At 44.7% G+C, this 22,558-nt stretch overlaps 1 long non-coding RNA gene across 4 annotated transcripts in view; it reads left to right on the top strand.

Moving 5' to 3' along the window:
• LOC122548171 (uncharacterized) overlaps nucleotides 1-9,236 on the top strand; it is a 32,407-nt gene extending 23,171 nt beyond the window's left edge. For 2 of the 4 annotated variants that reach the window (XR_015753612.1, XR_015753613.1), the window contains exons 5-6: nucleotides 2,704-3,044; nucleotides 8,985-9,236. This is a non-coding gene — a long non-coding RNA (uncharacterized LOC122548171). Of the gene's footprint in view, nucleotides 1-2,703; nucleotides 3,045-7,160; nucleotides 7,249-8,984 lie in introns of all 4 variants that reach the window. The other 2 variants (XR_015753615.1, XR_015753614.1) reach the window with 2 other exon arrangements.
• Nucleotides 9,237-22,558: the final 13,322 nt, after the last annotated feature.

Raw genomic sequence — 22,558 nt, forward strand, 5'->3', positions numbered from 1 at the left:
ACCTGCTCCATCCCAACTCTCCCTTTCCTTTCTGAATTCCTTTATATTTGGTGTCCCTTAAGGATCTCTCCTCAGTCCCTCCTGTTTCTCACCTACATACTGCCAGGAGGTGACATTGTCCAAAAACACTGTGTTAGGTTTCACATGTACACTGACAATGCCCAGCTCTCCCTCCCCATCATCCCTCTACATTACTCAATTATCAAACTGCTCATCACGCTCCCACTACGCAATTGGCTGCAATTCCCTGCAACGGAACGTTGCAATGGTTAAACCCATTGCCTTCAGTTGCTATTACAAATTACTTTCCCTTACTGCTGAGCCCCACCCTCTCCCTGGGAACTATCTGTGACAGAACCACACTCTTCACAATATTGCTCTCATATCTGACCCCAAGGTGACCTCTGAGCAGACATCTACACAATCCCAAACACCAGGAATTCCAATCTCTTAAAATGTTGCTTGACTCCACCTCACCCCAGCTCCATTGCTATTGAAACCCCTGACCCGTGTCGGTGTTGCCTTAAACTTGACGAATCCAAAACAGAACCCGTGATTCCCCAACTATCCCAGAATCTGGTTCCAGACTCCCTCATGATGGGAAACATCCTCTCAGTATTTACCCTGTCAAACTCCTTAAGAATCCTGCATGTTACAATGAGATCCCCTCTCATTCTTCTCAAATCCAGTGAGTCGAGTCCCAACTTCTTCAGCCTTTTCTGAAAAGAGAATCCCTGCAAACCAGGGATCATCCTAGTCAATTTTCTCTGAAATGCCTCTGACGAAATGATGCACTTCCTTAAATAAAGGGACCAAAACTCCTGTCATTACTCCAGAAGTGGTCTGACTCGCACTTTATAAATTTACTCTTAGTTATATACTCCAAACAAATCCTTTTAGACTTGCACAGATGTTGTTGGAAATGCTCAGCAGGTCATGCAGCATCTGTGCAGAAAAATCAGTTCAAGTTTTGGGTCTGGTCACCCTTCCTCAGATACGTTAACTCTAATTTATTTTCACAGATGCTGCTAGACCTGATGAGCTTTTCCAAAAACTTCTGTTTCTCTTCCTGGTTTACAGCATCTTCAGTTGTTTCGGTTTTCATTTCCTTTAAACTTGCCCCCGCTCCTCTATAATTTGTCATTTCCACCTTGGAAAAAAGATACACTTTTTTTGGACTCCCCTACCCTGGGAAAAAGAAACCATGACTAGTCATCCTATCATTGCTCCTCATAATTTTATAAAGGTCAATAAATCCACCGAAAGTATCCAGTGCTGCTGGGAAATAGCCTCAGCCTATTCAGCCTCTTCCTATGGTTCAAATGTTCCAATACTGGCACCACCAGGTAAAACTTTTCTGAACTCTTGCAAGTTTCCCAACATCTTTCCTGTAACAGGGAGACTGGAATTGAAAGCAGTCTGGGGATTCCAAAAGTGGCCGAGCCAATAAACTGTACAACCGAAACATGATCTCCCAACTCCTATCCTCAATGCACTGCCCAATAACAGCTAGCACACAGCACACCACCTTCACCGACCTGTCTACCTTCAACCACACTTTCAAGGAACAATCAACCTACACTGCATGGTCTGTTTGTTTGTCAACACTTCCCAAGAACTTGCCATTAAGAGAGGAGTCCTATTCTGATAACATCTTTCTGAAATCATGGAGACCACAATTGAATGCAGTATTCTAAAAGTGGCCTCACCAATGCCCTACTCAGCCACAACGTGACCTCCTAACCCCTATACTCATGGACAGAATCCCTACAGTGTGGAAGCAGGCCTTTCTGCCCATGAGACCATACCAACGATCGGAACAGTATTCCACCCTAACTCTGTAACCGACCATTACCCAAAGCTAATCAATCTAAACTGCATGTCTTTGGAATTGTGGGAGGAAATTAAGAGCACCCAGGGAAGCCCACGCAGACACACGGGGAGAATGTGCAAATACCACACAGACAGTGGAATCAAACCAGAGTCCATTTATTGACCACATTCCATTAAAGGTCAGTGTCCCAAATGCCACATTCAGCACCTGATCTCCCTGAAACTCCACTGTCCAGGAACTATGCAGTTGTTCTGAGCCCTTCAGAGGAAATTAAGGTGAGGAGGAGAAAACACGAACAGGGTTGAGTTGTAGATCTGTAAAATAACTCTCCATCTTCCCCCTCTCTGTTCCCCCGTCCACCCCCCCACTGTCGGTGAGTCCTTTGTCGCCACCCCCCACCTCGTCGGTCGCCCCTCCCCCGTTGGTCTGTCCCACAATCTGTCGGTCTGTCCCCCCATCTTTTGTCCCCTTGGTCTGTCCCCCCTCTGTCAGTTGCCCCCCTGTCGGTCGCACACCCGTCTCTTTCCCCCCCCTCCATCGGTTCCCCCCCTCAGTCTGTTCCCCCTCTTTGTCAGTCGCCCCCCAACTGTCGGTCTCCCCCTCTGATCCCGCTGTCTGTTCCCCTCCTCTCTAATCCCGCTTTCTGCCCCCATCCATTTCTGTGCCTCCCCTCTCTATCCCCCCCTCTGTCCACACCCATTTCTGACCCAACCCTCTCGATCCATCCACCCTCTCTGACCCTCCATCCACCCCCTCTCTGCCTACCCTCCCTTCCCAGTCCCCTAGTTCTGTACTCCCCCCTCCGCAGGGAAAATATCTTGTCTATTTACCCTATCCATGCCCGGCCTGATTTTAAAAATCTCTTTCAGGTTACCTTTCAGCCTCTAACGCTCCAGTGAAAACAGCCTATCCAACCCTGGCAACATCCTGTACTTCTTTTCTGACCCCTTTCAAGTTTGAGAACATCCATCTGATAGGAAGGAGACCAGAATTGCATGGAATATGACAAAGGTTGCCGAATCAATGTCCTGTACAGCCGCAATATGACCTCCCAACCGCTACACTCAATGCTCTGACCAAAAAAGGCAAGCAGACCAACTGCCGTCTTCACTATCCTATCTACTTGCTACTCTACTGTCAAGGAACTATGAACCTGCACTCCAAGGACTCTTTATTTAGCAGCACTCCCCTGGAACTTACTATAAACTATGTAAGTCCTGCTAAAGTTTGCTTTTCCAAAATGCAGCAGCTTGCATTTTTCTGAACTGAACTCCTCAGCCCATTCACCCATCTGATCCAGATCCCCTTGTACTCTGAGGTAATCTTTTTCCCTGTCTGCTACACCTCCCATTTTGGTGTCATCTGCAAACTTACTAACAATAACTCTTATGTTCACAACCAAATCATGGATATAAATGATGAAAAGTAGTGGATCCAGTACCGATTTATGTGACACTCCACTGGTCACAGGCCTCCAGCCTGAAAAGCACCCTCTGCCTTCTACCTTCGAGCCAGTTCTGTACTCCATGCGATCTAACCTTGCTGATCAGTCTCCCATGAGGAACCTTGTCAAACACGTTACTTAAGTCATGTAGATCATGTCTATGCTCTGACCTCAGCAATCCTCTTTGTTATTTCTTCAAAAAAACTGAGTCAAATTCATGAGACATGATTTCCTATACATTAAGCTGTTATTAGAATCCAGGATTTAACTCTGTACATTGGGGTCTGTGTTGCCCAGTTATAGGTGTTAATATTCTGGATGAAGTTCAAGTACACCAGAATTTTGTCAGTGACTGTGTATTGAGTCTTGTTAATGTCACCAACACAGTTGAGTTCCTTTTGAAAGGCAGTCCCCATATCCCTTGCCCACCAGGAAATAGTGGCAGTGTCCTTACCTCTGGACCAGGAGGATCAGGCTCAGAGTTGAGGAACAGCATCTTTGAAGAGGCTGATTAGTAAACCTGCCCAAACAACCAGGCCATACTATCTCCCAGCTGTCCCTGCCTGAGCCTCCAAACAGAACCTTCCTGTAGTTTCTCTCCTGTCAGACTCTCCCATTGCTCAGTTTGTCCAGGATTCCCTCCTGCTGCTGCACTGCTCCTGTCCCTCACGGACCTATCCATCCTCCAGTGTCCTCCACCTTCATTGTTTACAATCTCATTACACCAGTTCTCCAGCCCCGCCCCTTCCCGTCTATAGAGACTGCTCAGTGGTTAGCACTGCTGCCTCACAGCACCAGGTACCTGGTTTCGATTGCAGCCAAACCCAGAGTTTGTGCATTCTCCCCGTGTCTGAGCGTGTTTCCTCCGGGTGCTCCGGTTTCCTTCCGCAATCCAAAGATGGGCAGGACAGGTGAATTGGCCATTCTAAATTGCCCAGAGTAATACATTAGTCAGGGGTAAATATAGGGTCGGGGAATGGGTCTGTGTAAGTTACTGTTTGGAGGGTCATTATGGACTTGTTTGGCCGAAGGGCCTGTTTCCATACTGGAGGGATTTTGATATATTGGGCAGCAGCTGCTGTCAATCACCCAGGCTCCTGTTTGTTCGCGAGCACGTGCTGTAGGAGAGGAGACCAGTGTATGGGCACAGTGCTAGACAATTGTGGGAGTATGCACAGTGCCTGGGAAGAAGGCTGTGGTTGTGAGGGATTAATCTGTCATGGGCATCTTCCTCCCTCTGGGAGCAGGACCCAGGGGAATGGCCCGTTTCATGGCCCCCTGACGTGATCAGACTATCAGTGGTCCAGCATTTTGCAGAAAGTTATCAGAACTCTTTTGTGAAGATTCAGGGTTTTTATGGAAAGCGACAAGGACGGGCCTGCAATTAGACTTATAATTTGGTTTATTTTAGTAAGACGGGATTTGGCCAGAGTGTGCAGGAAGCAGTGTATGCAGTATGGTTGTCATCAGAGGATTCACCAACACCCCCCCAGGTGGACTCAGAGTCAGACTCATTGATTTGGTTCTTAGTCCGCAGACAAGAGCTAGGAAACTGAATTCAAAGAGAGGAGAGAGAGTGTGAGAACTGGGCGTGGAGGAAAGGAGTGAGGAGATTGGTTTGGATTTCAGTTCACAGAAGAAAGAAATTGTTTGACTGAGAGTTAAAACTTTGGGGAACAAGAAACTACAATTTAATACTATAATTGTCTTATAAAGATCCATCCTGTATTAACGTGGTGAGTTGTTTTCTCAGTTGTAGAGTACTGAAAGGGTGGATTTGTGGATGAGAAATTCAAATTGAACTTCATGTTCAGATCTGATAGTTACTTGATCCGTGCCGATCTGAATATCATTGGCTTTTTCATGAGGAAGGAAAGGTGTGTATTCTGTCCGTGGGCGAATATTTCAAATGTCAGTGTGACTGGAAACATTACTGAGGTACAGCCAAGTCCATGTTAGTGTGGAGAGTGTGGAGAAAGAGTTCATTTGTTTTTGAAAGTCTGAAAAATCATGGCACGTTTCCCAGGAACAAGTAAGCTACAGCTTTGCTTTGTCGAAGGACAAGTCTTTAATTAACCATGCAACCAGAAAGACACAAGGATACCTGCACCATGGGAAACGGTATGAAAACGGGATTGTTATAAAAGAGTTCATTCTCGATCATGGATTGTAATCCATTGGCGTTGTCACGTCGGTTCCAGCACCATGGGGAAATACTGGAAATATGAAGAATGCCGTGTAGGTTTCAGTTATTAAACTGTAAAAAGTGCAGAACAATTTACAAGGATATTGCTAGGGCTCAGGGGTCTGAGTTATAGGAAGAGGTTGGACAAGCGAGGATATTTTTGTTTAGAGCAGAGGAAACTGTGGGGGTACTTTTCTAGAAATGTATAAGACCATGAGAGGCATGGGTAAGGTGAATGCATTCAGTTTTTTTCCCAGGGAATCAAGAACTGGACGGCACCAGTTTAAGGTTAGAGGGGAACTAATAAAAGGGAAGCTGAGGGGCAACTGTTTTACACAGAGGGTGGTATGTATATGGAATGAGCTGCCAGTGGAAGTGGTTGAGGTGGGTACACTCACAACAGGTAAAAGACATTTGGACGAATACATGTAAGGAAAGGCTCAGAAGCAAATGGGCCAAGTGCAGGGAAATGGGGTTAGTGTGGATGGACATTCTGGTCAGTATGGGCCAGTTTGTGCCAAAGGGCCTGTCTCTGCTGCAGGATGCTATAACTCTAAGTGCATCTGCTATTTCTCCCACTAACGCTGTTGGTATCCTGGGATGTGTTCCATCAGGGCAATGAGACTTGTCTACCTTTAGCTCCATTAGCTTGCCCAGCTCTAACTCTTTCACGATAATAGTTATTTCTAGGTCCTCACCTTCCTCAGTCTCCTTATCAATTACTGGCATGTTCTTCGTATCCTCCACTGTGAAGACTGACTGCTGTGTACTCATATTCCTAAACCCTGCTGGATAGGAATAACTGGGCACAGAACTCTGAGAGGTCGTCTTTGAGTCTTTATTGATGAAACATGGCTGTTACCTGGATAGTGTACATGCAGAGCACCTCCAGGCAGCATCAGGTAATTCCCCGCCTGTCCGATGTAAAGCTCCCATTCTTATACCTTTGTGGATTGGGACTTTGAATAGAGATTGTCGCTCAGTGTTATCTCCATGGCAACGGTCAGTTAAAAAGTCGAGTTCATTTTCGCACTTTGTTTTTAAAATGCACACCCCTCCCCCACGCCCCTGTGGCTCCCTCAAGTGTCTGATGGGCACTTCACTTTCACTGGGGTATCTATCAGGATTCCCCAGTGTTGGAGAATCCGGTATTGGGGTGGGGTGGACAAACTTATAAATCACACAACACCAGGTTATAGTCCAACAGGTTTATTTGGAAATACAAGCTTTTGGAGTGTGCTGTGAGTTTTAACTTGATCAGGATTATCTCTATGGTAACAGTTAAGTGCTTCAACAATTACAGAGGCCATATGTTCCCCACACAGTAAGTTCCCCTCTCGCAGTGTAAACTGCTATTCCGGCCCTTGGGTTAACTACTCATCACTTTTCTCCCCCAATCCCATCTAGCTTTCTTTAGATCTTCAAAATTTTTCTAATCTCCTAGTTTCTCCATGGTCTTTGCCAATTTGTATTTCAATTTGATAGACTCACTTATTTCCTTAGCCACTCATGGCAGATTACTCCTTTTCCGACAGTCCTTCCTTTTCACTGATATATACTTTTGCTGAGCACTTCGAAAAATTGCTTTGGTATTTCCCCCACTGTCCGTCAACTTTCCCACCGTAAAGTCTTTGCTTCCAGTTTACATTAGCCAACTCCTGCCTCATCCTATTGTAGTCTCCTTTGTTTAAGCACAGGATCTTGGGATTGGATCTAATCTTCCAGCTTTCCAGCTGTGTTCGAAATTCAACCAGATTTATCAGAAGTCTTTTATCAGATTACAAGGTGAGATGATGTTTCCTGGGTGTTTTGCGTTTCATTGTCAAAGACCTTGGCTTTGTAGTAAAGTTTAGGATAGATATTCACAACAGAGTATTCTGGACGGTGTGAATGTACTGCACAGTCTAAAACCATAAATAACCGTCTCCCCTCAGTTTAAAATTGCAAAATCGTTATCTCCTATATACTTCCTCACTACCTAAGTTTGGAACGCTAATCCACCTGACTATCCTGCATTTTTCAAAATCTCCTTTGGTGAAGTTGGTGCTTTTTGGATTCAGCTTTCCAGTTATTACCGTAAGAAGATAAGCACTGAGCACAGGAGAGGCAATGCAGCCGTTCGAACCAGCTCTATCATTTAATACCATGATGATTGAGCTCATCTCGGTCTCAGCTGGATTTTCCGACCTGTTCTCTCTCACCCTTCATCTCATTGCAAAATAAACATCTGCATCTCTTCATTAAATCTGCTCATTGTCCTGGCAACTACCGCATTTTGAATAGGGAATTCCACAGATTCATAACACATTGAGACAAGTACATTCTTCTTCATGAGAATATAATAGAGTCCCTACAGTGCAGAAACAGGGTATTCATCCAACGACTCCATACCAACCTATGATGAGCATCCCATTCAGACCCACCCTATCCCTGTAACCCTGCATTTCCCATGGCTAATGGCCCAACCGGCACATAGATGGACACTGTGGGCAATTTAGCATAGGCAATTCACCTAACCTACACGTCTTTGGACTGTGGGAGGAAGCTCGAGCACCCTAGAAAACCCACGCAGACATGCTGAGAACGTGTAAACTCCACACAGTCGCCTCTGTCTGAAATAAAATCTGGGTCCCTGACGCTGTGAGGCAGCAGTGCTAGCCACTGAGCTACATCTGCTTAAAATCCGCTACCCCTTATTAACCTCCCCACCCCGCAATTGGCTGAATCTCTGTTCCTTCCATCAGAAATCAGGTTGTGGAAGCCGATGTCTCAGTAAAATCCAGTAACGGCCCGTGTCTGAATGGGGATCCTATACACAACACCCTCCAGCCCTCACCTTTCATTCACTATCCAGAAACATGTCTTCAGTGGCTTCATGGGGGCTACAACTCCCACAATCCCTGAGGCAGGGACCACGCATGTGCGGGGAAGCCCAGCACTGCACATGTACAGAATATTGGTGGATTTTGGAGCATGTGCTTTGGGGCAATTAGCGGAAAGCATTTGACATTGTGATTGGCTGGAGGAGGAACGTATCAGCTTGTAGTATTGACCGGTTGGGGGGGGGGGGGGTCAAAGTGTCACCATACCCACATGGGCCCAAGTTCCATCCCCAACTTGTCATAATGCTGGAAATCAACCAATGGGAAAAAAATAAGGATCTGACCCATTCTCCCAGACTGACGGTTCCTCTTCTGTCCAGGATCTGCCACCTCCCTTTCTGTTTCCTTTTGATTTATTCTGCTGTTGCATTATTGACTTGCAGCAACTGAAGGGAAATGGAGTAAACCCAGAAAGGGTGCAGAGTCTAATCAGGGACGGGAAGTGGTGGCATGGATCTGTTTACCAGTAACTCCATGAGAATGGCGGCGGGTACATTCGGGACAGCAGAGTCAGAATGGTGGGAGAGAGTAAGTGGGCTGGAGCGTTACAGCTTTGGCGGAAGAAAGGGAAAAAGATATTCCAGAGAAGCTAGAATTGTCTGCTCTGAATTTCTAACCTGTATATATTCCTTTATACAGGGTGCTCGATGGTGAAGATTTGCAGACTGGAATCTCAAACTCATGTGCAGATCATGATTGAGTTAACCAGCATTTGAAGAACCAAAGATGGAGAATAACTTGGACAAAATCCAGCGACACTCTCCCTCCCAGCATTGTTGGTCTATCTGTGTCAAATGGACTGTGAGTGGTTCAAGACAGCAGCTCAATACCACCTTCTCAACGGTAACTAGAGATGGGGAATAAATGCTGGCTGAGCCAGTGATGCCCATATTCTGGAAACGGTTTCTATCTTTAGTTGCTGAAACCCCGTTGATGTTACTGCAGGATGATGAGGGACGCTGAGTGCGTCCTCCAGAAGGCAGAACCATCACATTACCCGAGCCTACACCCACACAGGAACACAGCAACACCACTGGAACAAAAGGCAGTTAAGCCAAAGGAGGACTTAGATATAGTTCTTTGAGATAAAGTCATAAAAGGGGATTGGAACACAGCAGGAACAGGAGATTGAGCGGGATGGTCAGCTGTTTCCCATTGAATGGTGGAGCAGGATTGAAAGGCTGAATGGCCTCCTGCTGCTATCTCCCAGGTATGTATATAGCCATGAAGGCCGGCTAGGAAGAAGTAGGCAGGGCAGGGATTCTGCAGGGGAATGCACTTCCACATCAGTTTTCAGTGAGGGACGGTTTGGTGGATTTTATTTAACATTTGTCTTTAACACAAGGTTTGTGAATTTGATTTTAAAATATTGTAGCTATTTATTCCACAATAAATAAAACTAAAAGAAAAGAAAAGAAACTATCTGAATATAACAGTTTTTAAAATTTAAAATTCCCTTTAGTACAAAATCCTGTCTCTTCCCGGACACCATCACTTTCCAGTGACTCAAGCTCCAGGGAAATATTTCCTCCCTGTCTGAACCTCTGGTTTGATTTAACTGATTTTCAGTTCTCATTCTGTGAGCTGTGAAGCATTCTTTATTCCCCATTTCTCTCACACAGCTGAGCAACCTTCCCACCATCAACATCATCATTACACCATTTTGGTTCACATATAATCACCAGCAGTAAGCCACCCATGTAACCAATTGAATATTTATAAACAACACCCCTTACAGGCAAAGCAAACCATTACAAATGACAAAGTGGGAAGGGACCAAATCAAAGTAGAGGTGGGGGTGAGGAGGCAGCGGTGGAGATAAAGCACTATATCCCCTGCAGTGCCCACCTCTATCTAAAGGCATCGGGAGAATTGATACACACCACATGCTCCTTCTCCAAGGACACCCTGTTGTGTCGCCTTTATCCTCAATCATGGAATAAAATCCCTACAGTGTGGAAGGAGAGCATTGGTCCATCAAACCCCACCAACTAACTAAAGAGCATCCCATCTGGAGCACTCTACCCCTGTAACACTGCATTTCCCATGGCTGATCCACCGAGTCTGCACAATCCTGGACACTGTGGACAATTTAGCACGACTGATCCACCTAACCCACAAATCTTTGGTCTGTGGGAGGAAACCAGAGCACCTGGAGTGGACCCACACTATCCTGGGGAGAATGTGCAAACTCCACCCAGGCTGTTGACCAAGGCTGGACTCCAACCTTGTACCTGATGCTGTGAAGCAGCAATGCTATAGAGCAATTTAAATCAAAACAGATGATCCCTGCTCCTTGTCACATTGCTGTTTGTAGAGACTTATTGCCCAGAGAGACATCCTGAGATTCAGAAAGAGACAATATAAATTCAGTCAACTCCTGCCGAGTTAATCTGATCAACATCAATACTCCAACAGTGCCATCAGACCTCGTACCTACTCTATCATTTACGATTTTTAACCCATGGGAAGTTTGTTACCAGCTTCGATGACAGCCATAATGCTCTGACCACTTTGACGGAGCCAGTGCAAGTCATTTCTAATAGTTATCAATAGATTGAATCTAAACAGGATGCCCCACAACAGGAAGTGCTCTGACACTCAATGCCTGCAAGCCAAGGCCATTGTCTTAAAACCACTCACGTCTGGCAATACCATTGAAGGTATTTTATACAGTAACCTTTCAGTCTCAATTGTCAGTTACAGTCCATGAAGCAGCCAGTAACATGCCAGTGAATTGAATTCTAACAGCAGCATTGAATTCTAACAGCAGAATTCTAACAACAGCAGTATCTAAACATGAAACCCTTCAAAGGAACAAAAATTTTCAAGAGCTCGAGAGGATAGATACAGGAAGGATGTGCTCCTAGGCTGCTGTACCTGAAATAAAATAAGCACCAACTACGGTATCTTTATCCAGCATCCCCTTTCGATGCATAAATGTTTAAGATTTATTTGCTGCTCTAATTACACTCCCAGTTTTAACTGCTGTAATGTTGATGACTATGCAAATGGATAAAATATAATTTAATCCATCCCAAAAACTCTCTGTACCTTTGTCTCACTTGTGTTCATCGAGACACTGATTCAATCTGACCTCTTTACAAACCCTGCCCTGATATTTCCTTAGATGGCTTAGAATGAAATATTCACAGAATTCTTACTGCGCAAAAGGAGGCTGATTGGCTCATCAGCTCTCCAAAGGATCACCTTACTGAATGTCATTCTTCTCCCTTTACCCCTTAAACCTTCCCATTCGTCCTCTTCCAATAACACCAGCGAGTTCACAACTAACCACAGCGATCAGATTTGTTTTCTTTGTTCATGGGATCACGGCATCACTTGCTGGGGTAGCATTTGTCATCCATTCTCACTGCCCAAGAGATCGTAGAGTCAACCACGTTATTCAGCGTCTGGATTCACATGTAGGCTGGACCAGGTCAGAATTAACAGTTTCGCAGACCCAATGACATGAAGAGTTGATTTCTGGCCTATTATCTTATTTCTGAAATGATAATGAATAATTTTTGCAGTTGAATTAAAAGTGAAAGACCAAAATGTGTTTTATTCTGATTGAGCACGTCCTCCTGTTTTCTCAGTTGTTATTGACAGTCCCATTCCCCTCGCACCAGAACCTGTTCCAGAGAGTGTTACAGAAATGGCAGAATGGTCAGCTGCAGCTGGTCACCTGACCGGTCACTGGTTCCGAAAGGTTCACTCTCCACAGATGCTGCCAGATCTGCTGATTTTTTCCAGCAATTTCTGTTTTTGTTCCAGATTTCCCAGCATTTGCAGATGTTTCGTTTCTGAATATTGATCTTGTCTGTTGCAGAGGAGTTTATTGATGAGTTTGGAGAGTTTTGAACATTGCAACTTAGGCCACAAATCAGCCAGGATCTATTGAATGGCAGAGCAGGATTGAAGGGCTGAATGGCTTCCTCCTGTTCCAATGAAAGTTATCCATCGGCAGCTTGTGGTAACATTTCCCCTCAATACTCACTTCACCTCCATGTCTAACACACTGTTACTGACTGAACAAACCCCCTGTGTTTGAACTAAACCTGCTCATGTTCAGTAGCTCCCTCTACTGCCACCCAGATTTAACTCTCATCATGGAATGCTGTCTCGTATTACTGCGGGAATGCCCACAAGGACTAATCCTGGAGTCTGTATCCCCTGGGATCCAAAAGTCCCGTTTATTTTCTTCTTCTTATTTCATTCTGGCATTGAACTCTCGGTTTCAATCCATTCTCCTGTCATGCTCTTCAACATGCCCATGTGGGTGGACTAGAGGCAGCTGGCACCTGAGGTTGTGGGGGGAGGCAGATTCAATCAGGGAATTGGGGAAAACACTCAGACAATAACATATCCGTCTGATTGTTGACTCAGACAGATAGGCAGAAAGAAAGATGCACATTTAGATAGCACCTTTGATGACCTGGGGCAATGAAACATGTTTCCAACCCAATGATTTCAACCTCAAACCTCTGAAAACACAGACACATAGCTTCCTACTTGCACCAGGTTGTCTCTCAGCCTCCTCTTTTCTTAAGAAAAGAGTTTTAAGCTGTTAAGCCTTTCCTGGTGATTATAAAAATGCGTTTCTGTCAGATTTGTGACTGAACCTTTATTTTCCTGTTGTGAGTGATGCTAGTAGCAGAAACAGTTCCTGACTTGTGAGGGGTTTCGGTTGGAGTATTTATATTTACACATTCATTCCCACCCTCACATACAGTGTGAAATTGATGTAAAACAGAAGGAAAGGATTGAGTGAGCACCCACAGAAACACAAAAGGCAGTATGTGTACCTGAGTTGAATGAACCTGGACTTAGGAAAACGTGACAACAATCACAACTAGTTAGAATTACAGAATCCCTTAGGCGCACAAAGAGACTATTCGGTCCATAGAGTCTGCAATGACCTGCTGTCCCACCCTACCTCCATAACCCCACGTTTAGCATGGCTAACCCAACCCACCTAACCTACACACTACAGGCCATGCTAGCACGGCCAATCCATCAAACCTGCACATCTGTGGGAGGGTCACATATTATGTCTCAGTGCTCAGGACTGTGGATGAAGGCTCACAAATACTTGACTCTGACGCAAATCCTCTTTTTTCTTTCAAAATAAAATCTGGGGGAAACTGCAGCCAGAAAGATTTCCGATTATCTCATGAGGAAGAGAATTCAAAACTCGTGCCACTGACCCAGGGGGCGCAGTGAAGTCACAGAGGTCTGGGAACCATCAGAAATGTAACAAGTTGTGAGCAAGGTGGGAGTGAGACAAGGACAAAAAGACAGTCTGTCACACGGGAGAAGGCAGGAGAGATTAAACAGCAGAAATGGTAGCCCCTCAAGGCCACGGGGAATAGAGTTTGGGCTGGGAAAGAAACCAGGAAACAAGGTGAGCAGCTGTCAAAGAAATACATTGAATAAACAGGTTATAACAACATAGAGGGCAGAGTATGCAGTCTGAAATTGTTGCTCTCATTGGTGAGTACAGAACGCTGTAAAGCCTGGGTCATTCTATTACAGCCAACACATGCAGGATCGGCCAAGTGGCCTCGATCTGTGCTGTACTTTCTGATAAATTTATTCTGACATTTGGAATTCAGGTCGGATGATGTTCATAAATTCTCAAATTGGACTTGAGTTTAATATTCTGGGGAAATGCTAAATAAGTCACAATGATCCCATTCTGAAGACTTTAGTCCACAACCTTGCATGTCCCAGCATCTCAGTTACATCCATGTCCTTTTATTCTAATGTGATGCTGGTTACTGCCTCTTCCATCCCATCAATGAGTTCCTGCTCCCCACCATCTCCGAGTGAAATGAATTCTCCCCTCCTTCTTTCTGGGATTAGTTTCAATCTAAATCCTCCAGTTTCTGACCTCTCAGTTAATGAATAGCTCCTTCCTATCCACTCGATCTGGATTCCTTAGCATTTTATCACTTCAATTAAATCTCAGCTCATCCTCCTCGGAAATCATCCCCAGCCTATCCAACCTTTCCTCAGAGCAGAAATTTTCCAATTGTAGATACATTCTGATCAGTCTCCTCTGTACACTCTCTGGTGTGATCACATCAACCCTGGAATAACGGGATGAGAAATGTGTGCAGTACTTTAGCTGTGGTCAAACGAGTGTTCCTGACATTTCCCACGTCACCTCCGTGTTTTTGTGGTTGTCGCTCACACAAGAAGTGTCTGGATTTCCCACATGGAACTGGATGTGCACTCCATGGGGCTGGGATTCCCTACCATGTGTTTATTTGTTCACGAATCCTAAATTAACTTCAGATTAAAACAAGATTATCAGCTACCCACCAATCAACTTCTTCCATTATACTCAAGTCACCTGACCTTTTAAAAATATCTTTAAAATTATTACTATCTCAACACAACAGGCTTTAATTTGCTGATCAAGTATTCAGATGTCTCCACTGTTACAATCACTTGAAGATTATCTTTACCTTCAGCTACATTTGGTGAATTGAACACTGATTGTAAATATATGAATATCAAAAGGACTTGAGTTTTATGATAATTAATCCAGTCTGACATTCTTGTTGGTTAATATCTTGAAGAGAACTGTTCTCAGAATTCTAGCTATGCTCTGATTTCATTCACAACTGGATTTTGTTGGACTGCAGATCTTAGGTCTGTTCTGTTGTTTCCCGGATTGCTTCACTCTGTCTATCACTTGCTGTTTATGCTGTTTGGCACACAAGTAGTCCTCTTTGGGAACTTCATCAGGTTAACACCTCATTTTTAGGTATTCATGCTGCTGTGACTGACATGCCTCCTGAATTCTCTCAGTTGAATGAGGATTGATACTCTGGGTTGATGGTAAGAGGTAAGTTGGGGGATATTCTTGGCCGTGATTCTATAAGTTTTGTTGGAGTACAATTCTACTGCTGTTGTTGGAAAGAAAGAGCTAAACTCTTACACTGTTGGCCCCATATACTACTTGCAGTATCATGAACACTGATAGGTCAAGACATGAAATACGAGCAACACTGTACAATGATGCAGGATCACAGCTGCAGTAAGGGGAGTTTAAGATCCAACTTGACATAGGAGTAGGGAAAGAAGCAGCCGATCAGATTGTTTCATTCATAATCATAAAGAGACTCTATGAGATTATTGTACTGTTGGAGGTGAGGATGGAGGAGGTTGGGGAGATGGAGAGTCCTTCTACAAAAACTAATCTGCCTGAGAATTGTGAGATAGAATTGATTGCCATGCATTTAACAGAAAGCTAATTGAAACTGGTTTTATCCCCAAAAGATAACAAGACTGACGGTGCTTCCAATCATCATCAGAAACAAACCCCAGAATATATGGTTCGGAGATGGATGTCAATAGCCCGTCAACATCCAACTCCTGCAATCATTGAGCAAACGTATGTGTGATTACCCAGTTCTGATGAACCAGAAAATCACTGTTCACTCTGTGCAGATGTACAGCGATGTGGGGAAGTATTGGCCGAGTGGTATTGTCGTGAGACAGTTAATCTAAAACCCCAGATAGTGTTCTGAAGACCTGAAGAAGATTCAAAGCCTGCTGCAGCAGATGGGGGAATTTGAATTCAATAAAAAAAAAACTTGTGAATTTAGAGTCTAATGATAACCATTAATCGATTGTCAGAAAAACCCATCTGGTTCACTAATGCCCTTTCAGGTAGGAAGCTGCCATCCTTACCTGGTCTGGCCAATATTGTGACTTCAGACCCACAGCAATGTGGTCGACTCTTACCTGCCCCCTAGGCAATTAGGAATGGGCAGTAAATGCTACCGGGCCAGCAACACCCTCATCCTGTGAATGAATAAAGGAAAATAAAAATCTGTACCCAGTGTGAACCTGTGCATGTTCAACAATGTTGTGAACATTTCCAAAGCTAAGATCTCTATGTGCACAATTTTGTGAGCTGCCAAAACCATTGTTCACTACTTGGCGTGAAAAAGAGAAAAATATCCTTCAACTGTGGCTATCAGTAAATTGACTGGTGTCTCAGCAGGATGGATGCCTGAGTGAATCCCTTCTCCCCCCCCCCCCCCCCCCCCCCCCACCCCACACACACACACACACACACACAGAGCAAGTGAACAGCTCCCCAGTCTGACTGGTTTGGCCAGTTTCCAGGTGGGATGGGTAAAGAATTCCCTTCTGGCATTCCCCACATTTCCAGAGTCGATCCCTAGTCTGGCTGCACTGTTGTTTTGCCATTTCAGATAAATGCTAGCAGACTGTTACACACGCCGTTCACCACCCTCCACCACCACTACCACCCCCCCACCAAAAGAACCCAGTATAAAGCAGTAAACATTATCTCCTGCTGTGGAGGGACAGCCTGTATTGGTCTGAGTGGGAACACTGAGCAGATTTACCTGAATGACAACTTAATCGGTGACCAGAGCAAGTTAAGCAAGTCCAAATAAAATCATTATAGCACAGAAAGAGGCCATCAAATCCAAGCTGGGTCTCTTTTGCAGAATCCCATATTCTCATTCCCCATACGTACCCCAAACTCTGCAAGTTTATTTCACTCAGAACTGATCTAATTGTTTTTATCAATCATTGATATTCTCTACTTGCACCACCATAATAGGCAACATGTTCTGCATATTTCCAGCCAATACAGTCAACAGAAACACTTGCTCATCTTCCGCTGTCTCAAAACCTTACATCTGCTCTTACTTCTTGTGCCATCACCTATCAAATACAGATATTTTTGTCTGCTATATCTAGGTCTGTTATAATCTTATACGGCTTTATCAAAAATGTATTTAACTTGTTTATTTCAAAGAAAATAGCAATCTCTTCAAATCAATCCAGTGACTGCATTTTCTTCATCAGTGAACCACTCCAGTAAGTCTGTACTCCACACCCTGAAGATCACTCTGTGCCACACCCTGAATCCACATGTGTGGCTCCAAGAGGTTCTATTTCGAAGATACGGTCTGCCTCACCCCTACTGAGGTGTTCAGTCTGTATTGGAAGAGTACAGGCCTTGTACTCTTACAATACGGCAGTAAGACCTTTGACAGGATAATGTTTAACCCTTGAGTCACCAATGCATCCTGAAAGAGAAGCAAAGTATGGAACAGGCCTCTCTGTGGTATTTTAACTTCCTCATCCTGACCAGGAATCTGTTGACCACAATTGGATGCAATGATTGACTGTGACCTAACTAGAACTTTGTCAACGGTCAGCATCTTTTGCATGAGTATGTTATCATTCCCTCTATTAATGAAGCCCAGCATCCTATACGTTTACTCAAAACACTTTATGTTCTCTCTCCTTTAAGGATTTCTACACATTGTCCCGCATTCCTGCTGTCCTGCTCCCTGTGTCTGTGCCATTCAAATATATATTCCCTTTCTACATTGCTTCTCTCAAAATGCATCAACTTACTGTGTGTTCTAAAGAAGAGACATATTATACTCAAAATATTATCATTTTCCCCCCTGGAAAACAGAACAGTACAGCACCTGAATAATCGGCCCACCATGCCTGTGTGGATCATGATGCCATACCAAACTGATTCCATCTGCCTGTACATGATCCATATCCCTGCCAACCCATGCCTGCTTATCTGTCTGTCCAAATGCCTCTTAAACATTGTGATTGTTTCTGTTTTTACCATCTCTCAGGCAAGTATATTCTAGTCACTGACCACATTCTGCATAATAAACTTGTCTGACACAACTCCCTTTTAACTTGCACAGATGTTGTTGAAAATGCTCAGCAGGTCATGCAGCATCTGTGAATAAAAATCAGTTAGTGTTTCGGGTCCGGTCTCCCTTCCTCAGAAATGTTAACTAATTTCTCTTCAAAGATGCTGCTAGAACTGCTGAGCTTTTTCAGAAACTTCTGTTTTTCTTTATGGTTTACAGCATCTGCTGTTCTTTCGGTTTTCATTTCCGTTAAACTTGCCCCCTCTCCCCTTAAATCTATGGCCTGTGGAATTGGTCATTTCCACTTGGAAAAAGATTCAGATTACTCACTCTGTCTGTGCCTCTCGGATCACCCCACAGCCACTGACTTTCCAAAGATAACAATCCAAGATTTTCCAACTTCTCCCAATTCAGGCAACATCCTGGTAAACCCGTTTCCACCCTCTCCAAAGCCTCCACATCCTCCTTATAATGTGGTGCTCAAAACAGTACACAATACTTCAAAGGTGGCCTGATGACAGTTTTATATTCAGTCCCCTGACAGAAGAAGGCAAGCCTGCCATCCACCTCCTTCACCACATTCAGGGAGCTGTGAACTTGCACCTCTGTATATCAATGCTGCTCAGGGCACTTCCTTTTAGTGTATACATTCCTCTTACAATGAGCCGCCCAAAACGCATCACGTCACACTTGTCTGAATTAAAATCTATCTGCAATTTCTCCGCATAACCTTCCAACTGATCGCGTCCTTGATGTTTCCTTTGACATAATTCTTCACGATTCACAACTTCTTCACTTTGTGCCATCTACAAACTTGCTAATTAAATCGTTTACATTTTCAGGCTAATCATTTATATGTGTTACAAACAACAGATGTCCCAGCTCTGACCCTTGTGGAACAGAGGCACTGGTCACAGACCTCCAGCCAGCAACATACCCCTGCACATCTGTTGCTGGGAGAAATATCAAAGAGGAGCCTTGAGTTCTGTGCTGAGCAGCACAACCAATGTTTATTCAGAGCTTCTTATTAATGCATGATGGAAGAGTTCCCTCTCTGGAATTCTGTGGTTTCCCCCAGCCACGTCCAGCATTTTGATGTGTTTCTTCCATACGTTCCACTAATATTTCCCCCCGACCCGATCTCCTGGGTTCGGGATATCAGCTCGGATGTTTGTGAGCTCACTTTCCCAGTCTCTGATTCTCTGCCCTTCTGCAACTTCCCCTCTCAGCTCATGCAGATGCTTTGTCAGTTCTTCCACAAATTATTTCACCCTATCCTTGCCATTGTCCATCTCCTGCCCTCCCAATACCATACCCTCTGGCATCTGCATAGTCCATCCGGTCACTAATTCAAAGGGGGATTGCTCTGTTCCCTTTGCTGGGGTTGAAGTCAGTTTCATTAGGATTGTGGGGAGTACACTAACCCATCCCTGCCTGTCTCTGTCAGGGCCTTAGTCAGACTAGCTTTCAGTGTCTGCTTCATTCCTTCTACTGTCCCTGAGCTCTGGGGGTGGTATGTGAGATGGGATTTATGCTCAGTACCAAACAGGCCACAGAGCTACTTAACTTCGTTTCCTGGAACATGTGCCCCTTGGTCAGAATCTGCAGGGGGATTCTTCCGCCCACCGAGTAAACCTGTTTATTAAGACCCAGCAGGATTTCCTTCCCTGGGATTGGGATGGGGGTGTATGTAAAATCCATTTGTAATTGTTCCCGTGGGCCCCTGGGTCCCTGCTGCTGCCTCCATTTTATCCTGATTGTTTTTCCTGGCTCACACTGTGTACAGACTACACCCCTTCGACAAAATCTTCTTGTTCCAGAACACCCCTGTAGTTGATCATCCGATATTGCATTTTATCCTGCTCAATATGGGCCAGCCCATGATATGTTTTTAATAATGTTTGTCTTATACAGTGGCACTGCTGGATCATCCTATGTCCTATTACTGCCCCACCCTTTTCCCATTCCTGTTTCTCCTGCTGTGGGACTGTTTCTGGAAATGTCTTTAAACTTTCCTTTCTCGCTTCTGTAGCTACTGCCACTGCATCCTCCTCAAATGTCTACACTGTTTCAGTAAGTATGCTCACTCATTCTCACTACCCCGTTGGTGTGGGGTTTCTACTTTCCTGTGAGCCCTAATCTTCATTATTGCTGCTTCACTGGAAAGTTAGCTGCTTCCACTAACTCTCTGACCTGTTCTTCATGCTCAATGTGGCCCCCAGACAGGGTGATATACCTTCACCGATCCCAGTCCTGAACTATACCAAAGGCATGCTGACTGTGTGCATTTTGCCTCCCTCACCCCTGGATAATGTCCGCGCTTCTGCCAGGGCTCGTGATGGTTCTCTATTTCTGGATAATTCCTCACAAAATTCCTAAAGTTTGCCTGATCCCTTTACGGTGTGTGGGTAGATAATTTTATCGTCATAGTTTTTGTTCCCGCTGGGACTGTCCCCTCTCCCTTCCTGATTTGATCTCCCCAATATGATGTCCCAGTTCCGTCTCTCCCTACCTTCCCAGTTGCACTCTCTGTGCGTTAATTTTAAGCCTGGCCTGGCTAACCTGCTCCAATACCCTGTTTAATATCTAGATATGTTCTTTCTCACTGCTTGAGGTGATGAGGTGTTGGTAAGATCAGTGTGACTAAATGCATCAAACACACATCGGTGGGATATACTGGAGTATTGCGGGATCCCTGAGGTAATAGTATCCTGGTGGCCTGTTCTCTTCGGTCAGTAAACACCACTCTCATCTGCCATTCAATGTCCACAGGTATGGACCCAGACTATTTCCAGCTTCTGTCAATCTATCACTGTCACAATTACTGCCTCCCCTGCCCCAGCTTTGATGAGATTCTGTTTGTGTGGGGAGTGAGAGGGCCCTCGATAGATAATAACCCACATTCCTGTTTGAGTTACACAAACCACTGAGTGGGTCCGAGCTATAACCCACCAGATTCTCTGACTGTCCCAGTCTCCCTGCAATGTAGCTACTCCGGAGATGTTGCCTCTCCTTTTCTTTCTGTCCCAGTCCTGGCCGGAGCATCCCCATGTTTAAATTCACGTGTTGACATCACTAGTTGCCAATTTAGAATAAATAGGAGCAACTCCCAGAATGGTCCCTTTTTGAGTTTCACACCTCTATATCTGAATACATTTTGTCATATTCCCGGTCTACATCGGGACAGGTTTATTTCATCCAGCTTCCTGAGTTCCCTCTCCGACTGCTCTTATTTTAGTCATTGAGGGGGTGAGTAGTAAATCCTTATCGGTAACTGATAAAGATGCTCCATATTAGCATAAGGCGGTGCTGGCCCCTTAACAGCGCGTCAATAAATATTCATGAGTTATGCATGTGCACATGTGAATACAGGCCACACACAATGTGAACACCTATCTCCCTCTCTCTGCCTACATTCCCTGGCTCTGTGCTCTTTCCTGCTTCCCTTGTAACATTGTAGATCTGGTTACCCTCCCAGGGTATCCCCCTGTGTTTCTGAGTTTGCCTCAGTTCTCATGATCCAATGCAGAATGTTGTTAGAATTATCTCCCACTGGGAGTCCCATGTTTATAATTACAGTTAAATGTAGTACCATTTTAAATGCATCAAACTGTTTTCATCATCGCAGGATGGGGTTTGGTAATCCCCCGTGGTCCTTACACACCTCAGGCTTCCTCTCTGTATTATCCTCTGTATTACCCATGGGTCCCTGAGTCACCAAGGTTATTTTAGCCCATTCAGTCTTTCCTCTTCCCCAGTGTGTTCCTGCAATATCTGTAAATGCCTGGAGCCATTGATCGGCTGTGCTCTGGGGGAACCGGGTCACACCCGCAACCTCTCATTGCAGCGACAGGTTCTGCTGTACACGTCAGGGCATCTTGGCTTGAAGGAGGGTATGCACATCATCATTGGTGAGACTGTGTACCTCAACTAATTCATCCATATTCTCCCTATAAGGCCTATTATTACCATTTCTCTATCAGGCTGGGTGTTCATTAACCAACATCTGTCGTTCAGCCAGGTGAACGGTTCAGGTTTGGTTTCTGTCAGTTCCATTCGCTGCCCCTCCCGTCTGTCCAAGTTTGAGCTTTGATGCCCAGTGGTGCCATAGACACTGTCTTCCGGGCCTTACAGAATGGTGGGCCATACCATCCATGGCCGTTCCTCTGTCCATGCATGGGAGCTTTATCATCTAACCCGTTCCAGTCAGTGTCACCATCCTCACTGCTTTCTGAAGAGAGCGGGGCACTAGGTACCTCCCCCACTATAACTACGATCTGGCCCTTTGGCTTTAAGGCCTCACATCTGAGAGCCACCACCTTCACTTGTTCCTGTTTCTCATAATAATGTAACATTCCGTCATTCCTGGAATAAAACAGAACAAAATGTAAATTTGGTTTTACTTGAAATAAGAATAATCTGAGATTCACTCGACATAATTATAGAGGTGAGAATTCTACTGTCAGTATTTAAGTGAAATTAACGTGATCATACTGTGAAAATAACCCTGGAAATCAACAACCATAAATG

Source organism: Chiloscyllium plagiosum, unplaced genomic scaffold (genome assembly GCF_037043375.1).
Source record: "Chiloscyllium plagiosum isolate Xiang-an unplaced genomic scaffold, Cpla_swu_hap1 HiC_scaffold_38, whole genome shotgun sequence".
NCBI lineage: Eukaryota > Metazoa > Chordata > Chondrichthyes > Orectolobiformes > Hemiscylliidae > Chiloscyllium > Chiloscyllium plagiosum.